Below are 13,401 nucleotides of genomic sequence, written 5' to 3'. Positions count from 1 at the left end.
AGAACTAAGAGTTGGAGTGTAACAGGCTTTCTTTGGGCCACCAACTGGCTCCCAAATTATGACACGGACACTTGTTATTAATTATAAAAGCTCAGCCTTATCTTAGCTCGTGTTTTAATCTGTTTCTCTTTATGTTTTGCCTTGGGGCTTTTTACCTTTCATTCTGTATATTTTACCTTTCTGTTCTCTCAGTGTCTGTCTGGTGGCTGGCAGGCTTCTGGCCCAGGCTTCTCCCTTTTTTTCTCCCTAGTTCTCTGTTCTCTGGAGCCTAGATTTTTCCTCTTGCTTATTTTCTCTGTCTGGCAATCCCCCTGCCCCATCCCTCTACTCCCTAGCTAGTGACCATTCAGCTTTTTATTATACCAGTCAGGTGTCTTAGGCAGGCAAAGTGAAACAATAACACATCTTTACATAATTAAACAAATGCAGTATAAACAAATGTAACACACCTTTACACAGTTAAGGTAATATTCTGGAGCATAAACAAATATAACACATCTTTGCCTAGTTAAAGTAATACTTCACAACACTGGAGGATGGGGGTTGCCATGAAAGCATGAACTCACAGAAGCTGTGCTTACCTGCATAAGAACAAACCAGCCAAAATTCTGACAAGGATAAGATGATCTCCAGGCCCCACCCCTTGCTGAGGAACTATGGACACTTTGTAGATTGGGGTGGGGAGAGAATCAGGCTTTTTTGACAATATAGACACTGGTAGGATTCTCATGCCCCAGTGGATGACCTCACATCTGTACGCTATGAGAAGCACCAACTAAACTTTGTACAAAATAGAAAATAAAATACAATGTCAGAAGCACTGGCTTCACATGAGCCAGGACCAGGCCCTTGTGGCTGGCTGACTTCTGCTTTAAATCACTGAAACTATCTTTCTGAAGCTTTCAGAGAGCTCAGAAAAAGCAGGGAGCCCTCCTGCAGCCTCACAAACAGTACAATTTAGCCTGCTTGTAGGCTCTGCTGAGTTCTCCTCTGTTCTGGGAAGTGTATGGAAGTAAATCCTTTGAAGTACAAAAGGCCAAGCTTCAGGGTAGATCTCTTCACTTTGCGGAGGGTCTAGAAGTGCAAGAGCTGCATATGTAACTGAGTGTATGTGTGCATGTGAGTGTGTGCTTGCATGTGTGTGCATGTGAGTGTGTGCTTGCATGTGTGTGGGTATTAACATAGAAGCTTGAGCTGAAAAGACCATAAATTGCTGTGTACTGTGTGAGATCCTGGATCCATGGTGTCCCCACACACCTTCATGCCAGCGAGCTGGAGAATGCTGTATTGCCAAGGCACGGTGTTCTCAGCATCTCAAAGGCAGGTTTTAAGGCATTTTTCATCAGAGAGGCCCTTCTCTTTAATTTTTGTCCCGTTTCTAATTAATTGTCCTAAGGCTCTGGATCATGTTTATTATAGCGCTATGTGCACTTTGCTTAAAGAGCAACGAACAACAAGCCACTGTGGAGTTACTGTTATTTTTTTTGGAGCAGGAGGTGGGCAGTGGCCACATGAACTCGATTCAATCAGGATATGCCTTCTAGCGTTGGGATTTGAAAGTCTTTAAGAACCAAAGAGGGGAAATGTGAGTTCATCCTGGCCCTGCAGTGTTAAGATTACCCTTTAGGTTGGGAGCAGGAAGGGGACTAAATTCAGTCTGCAAAACTGTTACCATTCTTGGAAGAATGTGCAGAGGGACTTTATTTCTGTGGACTAGTTATCCCTCATAGGCCTTACAGAGAACTGTCTGAAGTCAGTTGTGAAATGTGTTAATTCCATGCTTCGTGATGGAATGTCAAAGAGTAACAGACTTGACAGAATTGGGGGATAGATTCCTAGGAGCAGAAATGTCAGTGAAATAGGGTAGCTGAAGAGGTCACAGCTCTTGGCTTTTACCCTGGTGACACAGAAGTGGAAAGGGCTTGAAAACATGACTGCCATTGAAGCATGAGCTGTGGGGACCACTCTTCTTGATGAAGGACCCTGCTTAGGTTACTGCCGTAAGTTGTCCAAGTGCCAAGCGCATACACATGTCATGGTGGGCCAGCACTTGAGATATCCACACAGAGGGTGCATCAAGTTCTATTACCATATTAAATGGACAGCAGAGGTTTTCTGTGGTCAGGGTGTTCCACAGGGGTTCCTCTGGCCCCCATGAATTCCTGTTAAAGCTTCTGCCAGTTAACTTGAAGTGGTGCACCTTGACTGTCAACTTCGTTTGCTGAAGAAAGGTCGGCACACCTCTGAGTGTGTCTGTTAGAGTGTTTCCCAGAAGAACCTCCCTGATGGGGAGGACCTGCCCTGAGTATGGGCAGCATCACCCCATAGGCTGAGGATCTGGATGGAAAAAGTGGGAGGTGTGGAGCCTGCTACTAGTGGCATTCTCTTTCCTTGCTGTGTGCCTTCTTTCTGTGTGCCCTCCCTACCTGATGAAGTAAAAACCTCAAACTGTGAGCTGACATAAATCCTTCCTTGAGTCTTTTTCTCAGGAGCTTTCTCCAGTGATGACAAATAGCCTGACTCATACAGACCCCAAAGGAAGGGGAACTCTGTCTGCTACATTTGCAGTATACTTCTGAACAAATATCTAGTTTTATTCTATACGTGCAGTAAATTTCCAATTCTTCAGATACCAGCTGGAAATGTTATAATTCACGTATCTAATAACCCAGACTCAGTACAAGTCCTGCAGGTGAAGGGCCAGTACCATGAACGGCCCTTTCTCCAGATGCCCAATTCTAAGTCCTATATTGTAACCTGCACTTCTGACCACATGGCTGCAAATGAAGGCTGCCCACACATAACCTCTTCCCTGAGTGTTTTGATTTGACATAGTGGTTCACAGAGCTCAGTGGAACATCATCTTATATCTACATAGTAAAAATGTGTGGATGAGCAGCCAAGGGAGGATGTTCTAAGTGGATTATGAGAAGTGGGCACAGGAGTTCTAGATATGCTTCTCCTCTGTCTCTGCGTATTTACGAACTCAGAAGCTATTTGTGTTTTTTGTTTTGGTTTTTTGAGATAGGGTTTCTCTGGAACTAACTCTTGTAGACCAGGCTGGCCTTGAACTCACAAAGCTCTGCCTGCCTCTGCCCCCAGGTACTGGGTTTCAAGGCTTGAGCCACCACCACCTGGCTCTAACTGCTTTTTAAGGAAGCTCATGGTTGGGTATAGTATTGACCAATATTGGTGTCAGTCTCTAGCTTCTCCTCCTTGGAGATGTGAGGTGTAAGAGGTTGGGAAGCTGGCGATTCTGAAAATTCTACCCCTCTAGTCGCATCCTCTGGCAACCTGCCCCCAACTCCCAAGACTGCTTTCATCCATAGAAACTCAGACATCGTCACCAGTGTCATTGTGCTAAGCATCCCTGAGAGAGACCCCCCTAGCCTCAGTCACTCAGGCAATTCCCTAGGTTTTGAATAGAGACCATTGTCCTGGTTTGCCTCCCATCACTGTGTTAAACACTATGCTCAGAAGTAACTTGAGGGGGAAAAGATTGCCTTGGGTTATAGGTTGCAGTTTATCATTAAAGGAAGCCAAGGTAGGGACTCAAGGAAGGAAGCTGGAGGGAAGAACCAAAGCTTACACCACAGAGGCATGCTACTTACTAGCTTGCTTCCTTTGGCTTACTGACAGTGACTTTTATTAGACAGCTCAAGCTAACCTGCCTAGTCATAGTACTGTCCACAGTGGGCTGGTCCTCTGTGGACTGTAACCAATGATCGTTGAAGACATGCTCACAGGCCATTCTGATGGAGTCCTTTAAATGAGGTTCCCAGTTCCTGGGTGTGTCAAGTTGACAGTCAAGATCAGCCTTCACAGCTACACAAATCCTCCTTTGTATATCACAATGGCACTTAGTGGTGCTATTAGTAGTCCAGGGTCTGGATGGTGGTATGTGTCTCCTCTGAACTTGGGCACATTGTCTGTCAGGACCCCTGGATTTTGTAAGTCCCTTTGCCTCTGTATTCTTTGAGGATGACAGCACTTCTAGGGTTTCCTTGAAGAGTGTCTCAGAATCCCTGGATTGTATAAAGCACTTGGCATGGTGCCCAGCAGCTAGTAACCATCCTGACTCCTCCTCCTTACAGGGATGTTTCCATGTCTTCTGTCCAAGTCAGACTGTTTAAAACGCACTTGGAGTTGGAATTGGTTCCTACTGTTCTTATCTGCCTTGATTGCTCTGTATTAAAATTCATAAAGACCCATAAATTATCAATTAGATGTCATTCAGTTGGTTATTTTTAGTTTCTTACTATAACAGGCACACATGCATGTGTTAAAAAATTGAAGTGGCATGCATTGTAACATGTACAGTAAATCTTTCTTGCTCCCAAACAATTGTTCTCTCTCAGAGTAATCAGTGTCAGAACTGTTTACACACATGCCTTCTTCATTTGTGTTGTGTTGTGCATGCCATTCTATGCTTTGTCACTTTGTGTGTGATGCTGAGCGTTGATCTCAAAACTCTGTGTATTTTAGGCACGTGTTCTACTACTGAGCTATATTCCTAGCCTATCCCAGCTTAATCTCTCACCCCACCCCCCAATATTGGGGATTGAGTGGAGAAGTTCATGTGTGGTAGGCAAGTGCTCTGTACTGGGCTACAATCCTTGCTGTCCTGCTTGGTTTTTATAATGCCAACTCAGTACAATCTAGGGTCTCCTGGGAAGAGAGAAGCTCAGTTAAAGAATTGTCGTCTTCAGATTAGCCCATGGCCATATCTGTGAGAAACTGTCTTGATTCATGATTGATGTGAGAAGGCCCAATCTACTATGGCAGGTGGGTCTGGGCTGTATGAGAAAGGAAGCCGAGGAAGGCCCAGCATGAGCCAACAGCCTGTACTCCTCCATAATCTGTTTGTTTGTGGTATATACTCATGTGTGTTTTATGTGGCTGTGCTTGCCTGTGTGCATGTGCAGAAGCCTGAGGAAGATGTTGGGTATATCTCCATCACTCTCTACCATATGCCCATGAAGCTAGAGCTAAGATGTTGGCCACTTTGCCCCAGAGACCACCCCCATCTTTACCTTTGACAGTATTGGAGTTAGAGGCTAGAGGCATGTTCACCAAGCTTTCTCCTGGAACCTGAACTCAGGTCCTTAATGTCTGTATAGCAAGTGCTCTTCCCCACTGAGCTATCTCTCCAGCCCTACTCCATTCTTTTTAAGTGCAGCATATATATTTAAATCTCTGCATGCCAGTTGGTTGACTCAGCCTAACTGATGGACAGTTAGGTGGATTATAGTTTTTCTGCCTCTTACAATGTGGTGTCAAATGTTCTTCCCACGGTATTATGCATGTGGGCAAGTCTGTTTGGTAGGCTAAATCTCCAGTTGTGGAATAGCTGGGACACAGAGCCTGCCCACTTATCTCTTGATATGTCCAGTTGCCCTCAGACGTGTCGAGCCAGTTTATCTCCCCTCTCCACTTAATACATGAGGTTGTCCGGTTCTCTCATACCCTGACAACTCAGGTGCTATTCAACATAGTTGCAATTACAGATTGTGTCTTCATTGGGCCTGTCTGGGTCTGTGCTAATTGTGGTCTCTGGTACTTTTCTCACCGCGGTTTCTAACCAGGACTGTCACTAGCAGGTCAGATGAGAACTTACTCACCCAGTGCAGTGGCAGCACTCGTAGCCAGCCTGAGGTCAGTTTCGCCTCTTGAGAGATCTCATGCAGTCACTTGCAATTTATTATCTAATGCTGCAAAACATTCTGGTGCAGTATTGCCCAAATTGTTGTAGGTTGGGGATGTTGAAAAAAAGATTCCTAGTGAACCAACCCACGTCCCAGTCCTGCCCTGTGTTCTCATCTCTTGAGCTGGTATCTTTCTTTTGGTGAGTTACATTGTGAGGGGTGTGGAGAAAGCATTGTACTTTGTGAGGCACCTCCCCTTGGCTGTGTTTGATGCCTCATTTCCAAATCAGGTACGGTTCTGACTTATTTTCTCAGGAGACGTTGCATGTTTTGTAATTTCTTAGGAGTTGGCAGCTGTGTATTCTGTTTGGCGACAGTGATGTGTGACTGGAACTCAGAGGCATGTAATTAAAATGGTGTAGATGGTAAGTGTGCTCACACAAGGAGTTATGCAGGTACTTAGGGTAACTATAGAATCAACAAAGTGGGCTATCACTGCCCCATTGGCATTGACGTCTTCACTGGGATGACTGTGCATCCCAGAATTCCCTCTGCAGCCTAAGGAGAAGTGGGTTTCAGTGTCTTAGTCAATGCCATTTCATTATAATTTCATTTACAACAGTCAGATCTCTTTGTAAAATGTGGTCCTTGTAGATTTAGGAGGATGTGAGAAAACTCAGACCCGTAAAACTACCAGGTTTTTGTTTGTTTTGTTTTTGTTTTTGTGACAACCCAGGGCCTTGCACATTCTAGGCAAGCAATCTACTGCAGAGCAACACCCCTAGCCCAAGTTAGTGGTTTATTCACACAAAAACTACATGGGTTGGAGGATGATTTAGTGGATTAACATGCTTCACATGAAAGTCTGATGACCTGAGTTTGAATTCTTAGAAACCACATAAAATGGATGGTACTAAGCATCCATAATTCCAGTACTTCTAGGGTAAGATGGGAGGCAGCGACAGGGGAACCCCCAGAGGCTCTAGGGCCAGCTAGCAACTAGTCTTGCATTCACAGTGGTGGTCAGTAGAGACCTGTTGCTATCTTATGTGTGTGCACACTCACACACATTCAAAGCAAGCAATAACTCCAATCTAAATTGTCCCCAAGTCTAACTTCACCTGAAAGATGTAATCTTATCTTCCTGTTCTGCTGTGTTAAGGGCCTGTGGAGTCGGATTCTGACTTGTTGCTTGGGTCCTAAAGACTGCATCAGTGGTCCGTTCTTGATGTGTGTGGGCATCCATGGGGTGGTGGGCTACCATTCCTGTTTCCTTTTAATGGCTTACTCTTGCAAGTAATGTTTGTCTCCAGTGTTTCACAATTATAAATTAATAATAGCAGCCCATTAGAAATTACTGGTGTCGTAAGTCCCAACTCCTTTGGGCATCTTAATAAAAATGATAATTAAAACCATAATTTACAGTAAATGGGGACACTGCCAAAGTACATCCACAATATGGGAGAAATTAAAAATCTCCAACCAGAAAGAATATTCCCGGCACTGTGGAAGAAGCTGCCTTGTTCTTTGAGCCCATGTCCATGGCACCTTGTCAGGGTTCGTTGGATCTGGCTTCCCACCATGGAGTCTTTTGTGCCTGTGGAATCTGTATAGCCACCTGCTCTGAGCAGAGAACCTTTCCTCCCTGTGTGCTTTTTGTCCATGCAAACAAGTAACCAAGCTCATGCACACCACTGGAGAACCTCTAGCACCTCCTGGATGCTGACGCAAGCCTAGATTGAGACAGTTGCCAGGCTTCATAGTTGTTTTCCAGGTGTTTTTCTAACTTACACAGTTAGCCACTCAACATAAGAGAGGTCTTTGTCCCTGCTTGGCTGATCACCGTGCTTCCCTGTCTATACCCACCCCATCGTCTTCATGGCCACTGCAGGGGCTTTAGTTGGATAAAACAACAACAGTAGTAATAACTCCCAGTGTGCACTCTGCCCAGAGTTTTCCTCAGAATCCTCCTGTCCAGTGGTTAGCATGGTTCAGTCTCCATTCTTTTCTTCACATTGTTCCCGTGAGGCCCCTCAGCAGTCCCTGGTCTTTGTCATTCCTTGTGCCTTTTTGCATGTCTGTTTCTTCCTTACCTCCTTCAGTCCTGATATAGTTCTTGACCCAGGGTTCCTGCTGCCACACAATGACATATTCTGATGCATGTAGATGCATGTATGGTCCCTGATTTGTCAGTCTGTGTGTGCCTGCTTAGCAAAGCTGAGTACCACTGGGTTCCCTAGGCATGGCCCGAGTACTGCTCTCTTGCTTGGCAGAGTAGGACTTGGCATGGCTTAAGTAAAATCTCATGCAGGTCAACAGAAAATATTCTTTAAGATTTTGAGGTAAGGGAACACAAGTATTCTTGCTGTTCTGACCAAATACTGGGCAGGAAGTGACTTCAGGGAGGAAGAGTTTAGTTTGAGTGGCTGGTGGTCATGCAGCAAGGGTGTGAGTGGCTGGTGGTCATGCAGCAAGGGTGTGAGTGGCTGGTGGTCATGCAGCAAGGGTGTGAGTGGCTGGTGGTCATGCAGCAAGGGTGTGAGTGGATGGTGGTCATGCAGCAAGGGTGTGAGTGGATGGTGATCATGGAGCAAGGGTGTGAGTGGCTGGTGGTCATGTGACATGAGTGTGAATGGCTGCAGGTCATGCAGCAAGGGTGTGAGTGGCTGGAGGACATGCAGCAAGAGTGTGAGTGGATGGTGGTCATGCAGCAAGGGTGTGAGTGGATGGTGGTCATGCAGCAAGGGTGTGAGTGGATGGTGGTCATGCAGCAAGGGTGTGAGTGGATGGTGGTCATGCAGCAAGGGTGTGAGTGGATGGTGGTCATGCAGCAAGGGTGTGAGTGGATGGTGGTGATGCAGCAAGGGTGTGAGTGGATGGTGGTCATGCAGCAAGGGTGTGAGTGGATGGTGGTCATGCAGCAAGGGTGTGAGTGGATGGTGGTCATGCAGCAAGGGTGTGAGTGGATGGTGGTCATGCAGCAAGGGTGTGAGTGGATGGTGGTCATGCAGCAAGGGTGTGAGTGGATGGTGGTCATGCAGCAAGGGTGTGAGTGGGTAGAGGTCATGCAGCAAGAGTGTGAGTGGATGGTGGTCATGCAGCAAGGGTGTGAGTGGATGGTGGTCATGCAGCAAGGGTGTGAGTGGGTAGAGGTCATGCATCAGGGGTGTGAGTGGGTAGAGGTCATGCAGCAGGGGTGTGAGTGGGTAGAGGTCATGCAGCAGGGGTGTGAGTGGGTAGAGGTCATGCAGCAGGGGTGTGAGTGGCTGGAGGACGTGCAGCAAGGGTGTGAGTGGGTAGAGGTCATGCAGCAAGGGTGTGAGTGGATGGTGGTCATACAGCAGGGGTGTGAGTGGGTAGAGGTCATGCAGCAAGGGTGTGAGTGGGTAGAGGTCATGCAGCAAGGGTGTGAGTGGATGGTAGTCATGCAGCAAGGGTGTGAGTGGGTAGAGGTCATGCAGCAGGGGTGTGAGTGGGTAGAGGTCATGCAGCAGGGGTGTGAGTGGATGGTGGTCATGCAGCAAGGGTGTGAGTGGGTAGAGGTCATGCAGCAAGGGTGTGAGTGAATGGTGGTCATGCAGCAAGGGTGTGAGTGGATGGTGGTCATGCAGCAAGGGTGTGAGTGGATGGTGGTCATGCAGCAAGGGTGTGAGTGGATGGTGGTCATACAGCAAGGGTGTGAGTGGGTAGAGGTCATGCAGCAAGGGTGTGAGTGGATGGTGGTCATACAGCAGGGGTGTGAGTGGGTAGAGGTCATGCAGCAGGGGTGTGAGTGGGTAGAGATCATGCAGCAGGGGTGTGAGTGGGTAGAGATCATGCAGCAAGGGTGTGAGTGGGTAGAGGTCATGTAGCAGGGGTGTGAGTGGGTAGAGGTCATGCAGCAGGGGTGTGAGTGGCTGGAGGATGTGCAACAAGGGTGTGAGTGGGTAGAGGTCATGCAGCAAGGGTGTGAGTGGATGATCACATTACATGCAAAGTCAGGGAACAGAGAGTGACAAATGCTTGTGTATAGCTTACTTCTTTCTCCTCCTCTCTAGGGTCCTGGCCAGTGGAGTAATAACACACATTGTAGGTTGGGTTATCACACATCAGTTACTCAATCTAGACAACTCTCTCATAGATATGTCAGAGGTTTGTCTTCTAGGTGATTTTAGAACTTGTGAAGTTGACAATCAATATTAGCCATCACAGGGGCTTATATATAATGTCTGTGCCTGTATGTAAAACTTAGGAGGCTAAGGCAGGAGGATCATGAGTTAGAGACCAGCCTTGGCTGTATCACAAGAACTTGGCTTAACTACAGCAACAACAAAAGACCTGGATGAACTATCCATCTGGGCATGTGATTCCTGTAGTGACCTGGTGGGAAAGCCGGCAGCATGGATGCCAGTTCACTTTGGCTGACCCAAGATGCTATTCTTCTGTTTGGCTGTCATCAATGCAGTTGGAGTCCCAGTGTTCTCATCAGAGGCTCCTTCAGAAATGTTTGACCCTGCAGCTAATCTAATTAGGAAGAAAAGATGGACTAACGTGGGATGCAGTGAGAGAGAAAGGGGGAGATACTAGGGGTTGGGGGACAGGAGGATGGAAAGGGTGGACGGAGATAGTGAGGCAAACAGAACTGTTTGTGCCCTTGATTTGTTCCATAATGAGCCATTTTGTAACTTCCATCCCAGAGAAGGAGAAATAGTGTGAGGTAAGGGGCATTTAATTTTGGGGTACATTTTCCATCTGTATTTAAAACTTAGAACCTGAAACCATGAGGTATTAAACCCCCATGGCCACTTAGCACTTGTGACCGGATCCCCTATTGCAGATGCTAGGAAACCTTGCTGCCCATTGTTTAAAAATGCCTTCTGTTATTTATTCTCTTCATATTATTAGCGTTAAATATTCTCCTGCACCCACTGGTTATCTCCTCGCGGTTAAGCGTCTGCAATTTAAACATTGTCATGAAGTTAATTTTTTTATAAGATGAATCAGGTTATTAAATTTAGTAAACCATTGCCTTCATTATTTTACACCAACTTTGGCACCATGCAGGATTGGCTTAGCACTACTACATTTAGCTAATTAAGCTGGCCATCAGCCGCAGTGTTACAAGCGTGAGGGATGCTGTCCTCCTGGGCTTTACCCAGGACTTAGCAGTAGGTAATGTTATTAAACTTTTTTTTTTAATTTATAAAACTCCATACTCTGGAGATGTGGTTTGCTATAAATGTGTTATTGTCCTTGCTGTTAAACCATCATCTTTTGAAATATCTCCCGCTTTGTTTTTGCTCCAAAGGCGGTTGTAAAGGATTAGAAAATGGACTTGTCGGCCGTAGCTTTGACAAGTCGACTAGCCGCGTGTACAGCTCCGTTTAGATAAAGGGAGATGTAAGGTCCAGAAAATAACTTTACGAGACACAGAGATGAATGACTTAGCCATAGTCCCAGTCAAAACGTATCTGAGGGAGAGAAGGTACAGGCTTGCCCCAGCAGCCTGTTGCTGCCATCAAACTAGATGCCCAGCTTCCAGTAATACAGGATCCTACACAGTAGGTCATTTTGTCAACTGAGATAGCCTAACTTAATAGGTTTGTTCGTGAAGATAAAAGGTGATGGAAAAGGCTGTTTTCTCCCTGTAGATTTCTAAGTAGTGTCTTTCCAAACTGAAGCGAGTAGTATTCTTATAGGATTTTAATATTCAGTCTTTACTAAAAAGCCGGTTTAGAGGTTCATCGGGGTTGCTATTCAAAATAAGGTGGATTATTTCAAAGCTGCACAACATTTTGACCCATTAGCAGTCTGTATAAACCACCCACTCCTTAGTGAATCCGTCTGGGATTCAGAAATGACCAGGCAGGAGAGAATAGTTTACTGCTAATCTGGAGAGCTGAATACAGCGCCAACAGCTGCCTGATCTTGTATCATGCTGATCCCCTTTCATCCATAAATAATACATTTGTTTTAGAGTTGTGTACACCTGTAATTCCCAATACTCAGGAGGTAGGGCCAGGAGAATTGAAATTTGAGGCCAGCCTGGGCTACATAGTGAGTTTCAAGCCATCCTAAGATACAGAGCAAGATCTTGTCTCAAACAAAACAAAACGGTTCCGAAGGAATGTTTGGAAACTGTGCCATCTTACATAATTTATATTTTGATACCATTTAATTGAAATATTATTAAAATATTTCTGGTCATTGCATTGACATGAAAATTTAGGAGAGATAGAGGTTTTGCCATTTTCTCCAAGATCTTGTGGGTGCATCAGGTGCTAGGGTGACAGATGAAGGTGTTGTTGACCCCTAGGTACTACCTGTTATTCTTTCAGTACCCACCCCTTTCCACGCACACTCCCAGCGACTCTGACCACTTGCTTCATCTGAAAACTCTCTCTCTTCCTGTTCTTTTCTGGTGTGCACATGGGTCTTTGCCTCTCTCTTTCTTTTCTCTTTTCCTTCTCTCTCTCTCTCTCTCTCTCTCTCTCTCTCTCTCTCTCTCTCCTTCTCTCCTTTAATAAATGTTTATGGCTATTTTCTGTGTCTATGGGTCTGTTTACACGTGTCCGCCTGCTGTTGGGAACCTGCAGCCGCTTGGCTCTCCCCGGACCCACACGGGCTGGCCCTGCCTGCTTGCCACACGCCCGCCCCAGATGGGCCACTGCTTGTAAACCGCCCCGGGGATCTTGCAGGGACCCACAACCGTCTCTGCCGGGCTAGCAGCAGCTGCTCCGCGAACATTTTAAGAATAAAACTATCTATCATCTGTCTGTTTGTATACATCTATGATTCATTCTTCAGATTTTCTAGTTGTTCTCTCTAGGAAGGTCAAAGGAAGGGCCTAGGACACATAGACAGCCACAGTTGCTGGATTTGTAAGTTCTGGAAACATCACAGAGCAGAGCATGGATTGTGGGAGACCAGCTTCGATAAAAATACCATTTCCAGGGTAGGGGCATGGGGATTAGAAAAATAAGTAAAGAGAATGAAGATGCGAGTGAAAATAATAAAAACAGAAAACATAGGACAGTACTGGGAGGGAATTCCAGTGAATCGCCTGCATTTAATTTCCAATTGCTTAAAATACCCTGATGCCAAAAGGTAGGAGTAAGATAAAAAATTGCATCAACATGATAAAAAGAAATGAACATATCAGTTGAAGCTTGTGGGCTACATTTATAGTTAAACATTCTGTTGCTAGAACAAGACAAGTACAATTCACACCCTAGACTAAAACATCCTGTAGGCAACAAACCACTCCCTGTGTGCAATCTATCATTATCTCCCTAAAGGAACTGGAACCTTAGTTGGATCCTTAGACTTTTGTTTGGGATAGATACAGATCTACTTACACCTTACATACAAGGTCTGAATATTAGCTACACCTGGTTGACAATAATAACCTTGAGAGAAGAGAACTCTGACCTAAATCTAGGTGGGACCTTTGTTTGAGGTAGAAACACGATAATCTTTTAGAAATAGAAGTAAGTTTCAACTCTCTGACCTTCTGTCAGGGTGGAATGGCTGCAACTTTGAGCAAGCTGAAACTCTCTGACCTTCAGACAAGGTGGAAATAGGCTCACATTTTTGGGCCTCCACATGGGGCTTCTCATTAAGCAAAGGGTTTAGTCAGTCATGGTTGGTAGTGAAGAAACTGGCTGTGGCCTGAACTCTTCTTGGACTGGGTCTTAACCTTTGAGGTTGCTGTATTTGTTGGGCCAGCTATCTCAAATCTTGCTGTTGATATTTTCTGTCAACAGGGCTCTGCTGT

The 13,401-nt window shown here is 45.6% G+C and overlaps 1 protein-coding gene across 1 annotated transcript in view; it reads left to right on the top strand.

The window, feature by feature from the left end:
* Positions 1-13,401, top strand: part of Wwox (WW domain containing oxidoreductase) — an 876,711-nt gene that overhangs the window by 41,395 nt on the left and 821,915 nt on the right. The window lies entirely within an intron of this gene.

This window comes from Microtus oregoni, unplaced genomic scaffold (genome assembly GCF_018167655.1).
Source record: "Microtus oregoni isolate MIOR12 unplaced genomic scaffold, Mior012 000004F_ref0000308, whole genome shotgun sequence".
In the NCBI taxonomy this organism is placed as follows: Eukaryota; Metazoa; Chordata; class Mammalia; order Rodentia; family Cricetidae; genus Microtus; species Microtus oregoni.
The sequence above is the reverse complement of the archived record's forward strand: the minus strand, read 5'-3'. Positions and strand labels throughout refer to the sequence as shown.